The following is an 8,743-nucleotide window of genomic DNA, read 5'->3' as shown; positions in this document are numbered from 1 at the left end:
TCTTAATATTTCTTTTGTTGTATTCCCTGTGCTTTGATATTTTGCGTTTTCATTTTAATTTATTCTAGTAAAGTTTTTGAGTTATTCAATGATCTACTGATTTGTAAGTATTTATGAGTTTTTTATTTTTCTAGTGGATGATTTATAGTTTAATCCTTTATGTTATGAGAAGATGTATGGCATGATTTCAGTCTCTTTAAACTTACTGAGACTAGTTTGTAACATAATATGTGGACTATCCCAGAAAATGTTCTGAGTGCTGATAAAAAGAATGTGTGTTCTACACCTGTTGGATGAAATGTCCTGTTAATTTCTATTTAATTTATTTGCTCAATAGCATGTTTTCAACTCCAATATGTGTTTACTGATTTTCTGCCTGGATGCTTTGTTCATTGATGAAAATGGGATGTTTAAAAAACCCACTATTATTGTATTGGAATCTGTATTTCCCTTTATGTCTAATAGTATCTGCTGTACATATCTGCCTGGTCTTGTGTTGGATGTATGTGTATTTATGATTGTTATGTCTCATTGCTGAATCAAAGCTGTTAACAAAATGCAGTGTTTGATTTGAAGCCTGTTTTACTGATATCAGGCTAGTCATGTGCGTTCTTTCTTGGTTTCTATTTTCCTGGTTTATTTTTTCCCAGTCTTTCAGTCTGTGTCTAACTCTGTGAAATGAGTTTGGTGTAGGCAGCATATAGTGGGATAGTGGTTTTCTACCCAGTCAGCCAACCTAAGTCTTTCGGTTAGAGAATTTATTCCATTTATATTCAAAGTTAATACCCATAGATAAAAACTGAAGCCTATTATTCTGTTTATTGGATACTGATTCTACCTGATCTGTTAATGAATTTGATGGTATCCTGTGTTTGGGTGTGTATTTCTAATGCAGGACACACTTGAGAATTTCTTATAATGCTGGTCTGGTGCTGATGAATTTTCTTCTGTTACTCTGGAAATTTTTTTAACTTTTAAAGGATACCTTTGTTGGATATAATATTCTTTGTTGATGGTTTTTGACTGTAATATATTCTTGAATATATTCTTCCATTCTCATATGCCTATAGGTATCCACTGAGAAGTCTGATTCTAATCTGATTGGTTTTCCTCTATATACACTTGATCTTTTTATTATCTTTTGGGGTTTTTTTGTTTTTAATCTTTGATAATTTGACTACAGGATGCCTCAGGAAAGATACTTTTTGGTTGAGTCTGCTTGAGGTTCTTTTAATTTGTTTTTGGATATCCATATCTGTTTCAAGACCAGGGAAATTTTCAACTATTATTTCACTTAGCTGGTTCTCAACATTTTTTTTTCTTTTCTTCTCCTTCAGGAATATCTACAGTAAAAAAGGTTTGTTATTTATGGTGTCCCATATTTCACACACACTTTCTTCATTATTTTAAATTTTTTCTCTATTTTTGTCCAACTGGGTTGTTTGAAAAGCATTGTCCTTGAAGAAATTCTTTCCTTCGCTAGGTCTATTCAGGTTTTAACACTCTTAATTATATGTGTGTATATATATATATACACACATATACATATATATGTGTGTGTGTATGTATATGTATTTTAAAAGATTTATTTATTTTTTTATTACAAAGTCAGATATACAGAGTGGAGGAGAGACAGAGAGGAAGCTCTTTCGTCCAATGATTCACTCCCTAAGTCAGCTCACCGGCTGGTGCTGTGCCGATCCGAAGCCAGGAGCCAGGAACCTCTTCTGGGTCTCCCACGCGGGTGCAGTGTCCCAAGGCTTTGGGCCGTCCTCGACTGCTTTCCCATGCCACAAGCAGGGAGCTGGATAGGAAGTGGAGCTGCCGGGATTAGAACCGTCACCTATATGGGATCCTGGGGCGTTTAAGGCGAGAACTTTAGCCACTAGGCCACTGTGCTGGTTGACACTGTCCATCATAAAGTCTTCATTCGCCCAGTTTTTGCAGCCAACATATATCTGAGATGGTGGATTGACCTGTTCTGTCCTCTGTCTTTTCTTGACTAGGGTTCTGAGTCCAGCTGTTCATCGCCACAATCAGCTTGTAGTTGCAATTCCTGGGCTGGTTCTGTTTTCGGACTTGAGTTGCACTGGAACCAGTGGGTGTTGCAGACCAGGTTGGTTCTGCCTAGCACATACTCGGCACTTACATCAGCCAGAGGGGACTGCAGCCTAGTCAGGGCTACCCACAATAACCCCCTGTAGGCCCGCCCCATATCCTGGTTTGCCTGTGTGTATAGCAGACTGGTCCAGTCTGTCCCACATCCCATTTTGCTCTTGTATTTGTCCCTAGGTTTTAAAGCTTAGTTCTAACTAACCAACTCAGCCATCTAGCCCCCACAGATGTTGTTGAGTTCCTCTCTGTCTAGCCACCCTGGCCCCCTTCCAAGTTATCATGTCCTCCCGCGGGAGTAGTGACCCAGGAGGGGGGAACCCATTGTTTCCCTCCTGGGTCTCTCTCTGTCCCAGTTTATGCACTCTTCGGGTGGTTCCGCGATTTGACTTAACAGAATTAGCCCCCAGAGCCATCATCTGCCAGCTGGCGTTGCGGCTAAGTCCTTACAACCCTCATCCATTCTAATTTATGCTTGCCCTAGCAGGGGATAATTTGCTCAACTTGGCTTTTCCCTGGTCTAGTTCCCATGCTGCGCACAGGTGTTCTAGCCCTGCTTAGTGTGGTCTGTCCCCAACCCAGCCCATGTTCTCCAGTGGGAGTGGCTGTCGGGTGAGGGGACCAGTCCCTAAATCCCCATGCCAGCTCTGCCCTTCCCGGTTCTCATGTGTGCTGGTTGGGCGCTGCAGTCAAATCTAGTACCGGCAACCTCGCCTTGGCATTCCACATTGTACGCTGGTTTTGTCGCGACCAAACCCGGCCCAACCCACACTCTGTTCTGGTATTTGGATTTGCCAGTGGATGACATGCACTGATTCAGCCTGGTCTGCCCCTGTCCTGTGCCAAATGTATGCCCATGGGAAATTTTCCATGGCCTATTCTGGGCTGTTTCCTGTCGTGCTTATTGCGTTAACCCGGAGGGTCTGTATTTTACCAGAGGAGTTGCCCAGGCACCTCCCTCTGAGCCTCTCCCATTGCCAAGTTATGTGCATACAACGGGGTTTTTGAGCCAGCTCTTCTCAGTTCACCTCCTCTCCAAGCAGGAGCAGTGGCTTAACCTGGCTGGCTTTCACCCCATTCTGGTTCTTGTTATAGTATGTTTCAGCCCAGCTATGGCTCGTCTATACCCACGTACAGTTCACAAGTGGCTCAGTAGGGGGTCGAGACCTAGCCTAGCCAGTCTCATGTTTACCTTGGTTATCCAGGACACCAGATGGTGTTGGGGTCCAGCACAGTCCGGTGCATCCAATCCCAGCCCACACTAGTGCCTTGGAAGACTACAACTATTTCTAGGTTAGAACACAGCCCCCATTCCAGCACACGTTCCCCTTGGAGGGAGCCTCAACCCAGTTAGGGTATCCCCTTGGCTCCCAGACTGGGCCTGTTATTGGCCGTAGATCATACGCCTGCCAGTGGTTGCTCTGACTCAGCTTGTTTCAGTCCCTCATTTGTCCTAGCCTCAGCCTTAGACATTGTGGCTTCGCGTCCTTGATTCAAGCAGAGTAGCAGGTGCAATGGCCCAACTCGGCTTGACCTGTGCTCCATCCTGGCAGGCCCGGGCACAGTTCGCCTTGAGCACCTGGTGGCTGGAGTCAGGATCTGAGCAAGACGCCCCATCCTGCGTCCCCCCCCCAAGCAACCTCCCAGCTGCCGGAGGTTTGAACCCCCGGGGCCTAGATCGTGCCACTTTCCAATCCCATTCACCATCCAACGAGGGTGGTGGGTGTGTTGTCCTAGAGATTCAAGCCTCTGTTCCTGGATATTGCAAGGAATCCTGTCTCTCCTATACCAAAGTTGGGCCTATTGATGGGTGTCCCCAAATAGCTTTCCATATCGTAAAAACCTCTGAGCTCGCTGCCGGGCAGCCAGCAGGCAGAGCCTGGCACTGCTTGGTGCACTGGCAGCCCAGAACCGAGGACTCGCCCACAGCCTCGCTGCTGCGGGTTTGGCGAATGGAACTCACCCAAGTTGCCCTGCTCCCAACTAACGGGAGCAGGGTGGAGGTCGGACCTTAGCCCGGCTCTGAGGGGGCTCTGTTGCTCCCCTGGGTCTGGGGGAAGAACCTATCTATATTCTGTTGCATCTCATTGAGTTTCCTTAAAACCATTATTTTGAATTCTGAATCTCATATTTCATAGATTTACTTCAGTTAAGAATCTAATTCTGGAAGATTTTTGTGTTCTTTTAATGGCATGATGCTAACTTACTTCTTCATGTTTTCTGTACCCCTACCTTGATGTCTGCACATCTGGTTTAATCATCCCTTCTTAATAGAGTAGTTTTTATGGGAAAAGAGTTTATGGCTTAGCTGGAATGCAAGTATCCACTTGACTTGTTGCTTTGCTTTGGTTTTAGATAAGCCACAGGAGTGCAGTCTCTGAATGATTTGTCTTAGTTTTAGCTCTGTCCGTAGATTACACAGAGATCTAGTCTGCTAAGGTTCATAAGGATAAGCATATGACTTGAAGATGAATATCAATTTCTCAGGGTGTTTGTCTTTGGCTCATAGAGCATTTGATGTCAATTTCCTTACTCATTGTGATAGCAAAGGCCTTGTTCGTGATGTTGAGGGAGAAAAGAGCGGTTGCCGTCTCATCTTATGGCAAGCCTTGGTGATGCTTGGAGCTTGTGGCACCAGTTTCTGTGGCTCAGCTGTGTGATGTAGATGTACTTTTCTTCTTGTCTTGCTGGAAGGATCCAGCTGATGCTGTGGTTTTTAATACAAAAATTCCTAGCCCTTGTGTTAGGACAGGTAAATATGAAGTGAACCCTCCTCCAGTCCTGCAGGGTGGCTACAAATTATGCAGGCGATTTGGCCCTGGAGAATATGAATTCGGAGAGGTGCAATGCAGGTAATTTCTTCTATAGGGCCATCAGAGAGATTCCAGTTGTACTGAGAAACTCAAAACTCATCATTATCACCATGGTTTTGCAGGGATTTATGGGTTTATTACACACATCTCACAGTGTTGGAGCAGACTAACTTATGGGCTGCTTTTTGTGTTATCCTCCAGAAGCTAAGTGAATCCCCTTGGCTTACGTAGTGTGCATGAATAGCTGTGGGGTCTAATGCCCTCATCCTCCTATAGTGGTAGATGCAGAGGATCTGTCCTTTGCTCCACACAATGCCCTGACTCTGACTCTAACGCTGGTAGGCACAGAGGCACAGTGTGCAACTTTTTGCTGATGAGTATGCCTCTCTATGGGTATGGGGAAGTGGAGGGAAGCAATGTGACGTTCCTGTTCCCTGCCAGACAGTTGCTCAGAACCCAGTTAGCTTCCCAGGTTGAAATAAAAGTCAGTGGGTGACTGAAATTTCCTCTTAGCTGTAACTGTGAGAAACAGGGTGCACAGCAATTTCTTCCTACACGTAGGTGGTAAGGTAGCAGCTCAGCCAGTAGCTGGCTGCACCTTTGGCTGGCTGTTGTAGTGTCTCTGTCTTCTCTCCTCTTGTTCTGCAAGGAGTCTTCATTTTTCTTTTTTCACATCTTAATAAAAAAATTTTGTTACTCTAACCTCTGGAAATTAAGTCCTTCCTTTGCTCTTTCCTTATCCCAGAATAGTTGAAATTAGTGTGACTAAGACATATTCAACCATTTTGGATCTTACCGTGATTTGTATTCTTGTACATGATGAATAAGAGGATTCACACTTCCCAATATCCTTCCTGTTAATGAGCATTACCAAGAATTTGGTATTTGTTAACCTGAAAGACAAACTACATTGACATTTAGTTCTATGTTTCTGCAATGACTCATGAATTAGGACACCATTTACTTGGCTTAATGGCTAATTTGTATTTCATATTTTGCTGATTGTTTAGGTAATCTTTAACATCATGAGTTGTAATGAGAATATCTTCTGAATATTTAAAAAATATTTTATAAGTTATTTGCTTATTGATTATCTACTTGAAGGCCAGTTTATTCATAGCATTTCGTCTGGGGAAAATAAGTTGAATTGGTTTAGGCTGTGTCTTCTCTTCTATAGCATTCTGAACATGCATCTACAAGAATTCTTGTCACTCAATACTATGAGTGGTCCTCAAATAGACTTACCCTTTGACTTTTGGCTCATGGTAGGCAGGTGCAATCCTTGTTCATTGGTATACACTAGAAGCTAACATGACACTTCTAGAGAGTACTCATTAAGGCAGCAAAGCTATTTGGAATTTTTTTTCTTTATCTTTCAAAAGTGTATCCCAGGTTGAATTTGTTTAACAGCAGAATATGCAGTTTGGCTCCTTCAGTTCAGAATTGAACACAATTGGAGTATTCTAGAGGCAGGTGTATTTTGGACTGCTATAACACAAAGCCACATTGTGGTTGGATTATAAATAAAAACATTTATTTCACACATTTCTGCAGATTGGAATCCAAGATCAAGGTATTATATAACTCAATGTCTGGTAAGGGCCCAATGCTGTTTTATAGAACACTGCTTTTTCAGTGTAACTTCACATAGTAAAAGAGGCTAAGAACTTTCCTAGTCTTCTTTTTAAGAAAACGAATTCCATTGATAAGTGTTGTACTATACTGACATAAGCATGTCACAAAGGCTCCAGTCCCCTAATATCATCACCTTGGGAATTGGTATTTCAAATATGAATGAGGAGGAACACAATATTTACACTATAGCAGGTGATGTTTAGAAAGGTAAAGACTGGAATTCTCTGATCATTTGCCTATTCCTCAATTTAAGAGAAAGGAGCTTCCCTTCCAAAATGGGAAAGTGCAGACGAAAACATTAAAACAATTGTCTACATAAAAAGAGGTATTCAAAAATTTCATGGAAAACACATATTATGAAAAAAGTATGCATGGATTTCACATTTTTGGCACTAAAATTAGTTTATCTCTTAATTCCATTTTTATGGACTTCTAAAAGTATTTTATATGTAATACTATATTTAGTGCGTAAAATTAACATGAGCTGGGACCCCCGTCTCGGGAGAGACTATGGCGCTCAACAAGAATCATTCGGAGGGCGGCGGAGTGATCGTTAACAACACGGAGAGCATCCCATGTCCTATGATCATGTGCAGCTTACATTCGCCATGAAGAACATGGCCGAGGCCTTCAAAGGCACCAACAAAGGCACCATCTATCTTACCCCCTACCGGGTCATCTTCCTGTCCAAAGGGAAGGACGCCATGCAGTCCTTCATGATGCCCTTTTACCTGATGAAGGACTGCGAGATCAAGCAGCCCGTGTTTGGGGCCAACTACATCAAGGGGATGGTGAAGGCCGAAGTCGGAGGTGGCTGGGAGGGTGCTGCATCCTACAAGTTGACCTTCTCAGCGGGGGGCGCCATTGAGTATGGACGGCGCAAGCTCCAGGTGGCATCTCAAGAGTTCTATCCAGGACCTCCCATGATGGATGGGGCCATGGGATACGTGCAGCACCCCCCCCCCCAACCCTGTGCCCATGGAACCTCCACTCAGTGGCCCCGATGTCCCCTCCACCTCTGCAGCCGAGGCTCAAGCCGCAGAAGCAGCTGCCATCGCCTATTACAACCCAGGCAACCCGCACAACGTGTACATGCCATAAGCCACCCCCCCCACTACCCCCCAGAAGATAAGAAGACTCAGTAGACCCCGCCCACCTCCCTCCCTTCCCCTTCCTTCCCCCGCTCTTTCCCACCTTTCCCAGGCGGCCCCTGGGGTGAGGGAGGGAGGGCCTTGGTCTTCCTCTGGGTCTGATTATAAACAGTTCCCAGGAAGTGCTGCTGCCGGAAGGGCGGGCCCTGGCCGTGGACGACCCCCAACTGCTCGCTAGCTCCAAGCTCAGGGCTGACCAGCCTTCAGCCCAACCAGCCGCTCCCAGCCCTGGGGCTTTCCTGGGGAGCAGAGAGGGCCCCAGCTCCTGTTCCGCTCCTGTGGCTCCTCCCCATGGAAGGACTCTCTGGCCACCTCCTCCACTTCAGTCCAGCTCCTCCACTTCGCACTTGACATCCTGGGCTCTGTCAGACCAGCTGTGTTTCTTCCCCACACCTGCCTTGTCCTTGCTTGTTCTCTGCAAACCTCTGTGACTTTGGGGGCCCAGTGGCCCAGCAGACAAGGCCACTGCAGCTGGGGAGGGAGCTGCTCTGCTTTCTACTGGCACCCCTAAACCTGCCTTCCCTCCAGACCAGGCTTCTTAAGGGAGTTGGAGAACGCACGTGTTCTCTCGGGCTGGCAAGCAGAGGCTTGACCCCATGCGCTGCCCACAACCTGCCACCTACCCTCAGCCATCCTCTGCCCTGTGCCCTGCGCCCCTGGATGCACTAACATTTGTTCCTGGACTGGCCACTAAGTGAGGAGATGGTTATTTAAAGAGAATTCCCTATTTATTTGACAAAAAGAATCCAGTTAATATATTAATGTGAAATAAACCCTGTTTGCACCTTGGTTTGTTTGCTAAAAAATGTGAAATAATGAAAATGAAGTAACTGGAAAAAAATTAATATGAGCTGATTTTGAAAAGATTTAGCTTTGTGATGCCCCCAAAATGGTTGATAATGACAATGTACTGTCTAATTTTTAAAACACAATGAGACAATGAGATATTGTCTCATTTCTTTCTACATGTAAATATATTTAGCTTGAAGAGATTAGATTTTGAAGCATTTGTCTTTTTAGTTATCATGCTTA

At 44.7% G+C, this 8,743-nt stretch overlaps 1 pseudogene; it reads left to right on the top strand.

The window, feature by feature from the left end:
• Positions 1-7,067: 7,067 nt before the first annotated feature.
• On the top strand, positions 7,068-7,705 carry LOC101532817 (WW domain-binding protein 2-like; annotated as a pseudogene).
• Positions 7,706-8,743: the final 1,038 nt, after the last annotated feature.

This window comes from Ochotona princeps, chromosome 1 (assembly GCF_030435755.1).
Source record: "Ochotona princeps isolate mOchPri1 chromosome 1, mOchPri1.hap1, whole genome shotgun sequence".
In the NCBI taxonomy this organism is placed as follows: domain Eukaryota; kingdom Metazoa; phylum Chordata; class Mammalia; order Lagomorpha; family Ochotonidae; genus Ochotona; species Ochotona princeps.
The sequence above is the reverse complement of the archived record's forward strand: the minus strand, read 5'-3'. Positions and strand labels throughout refer to the sequence as shown.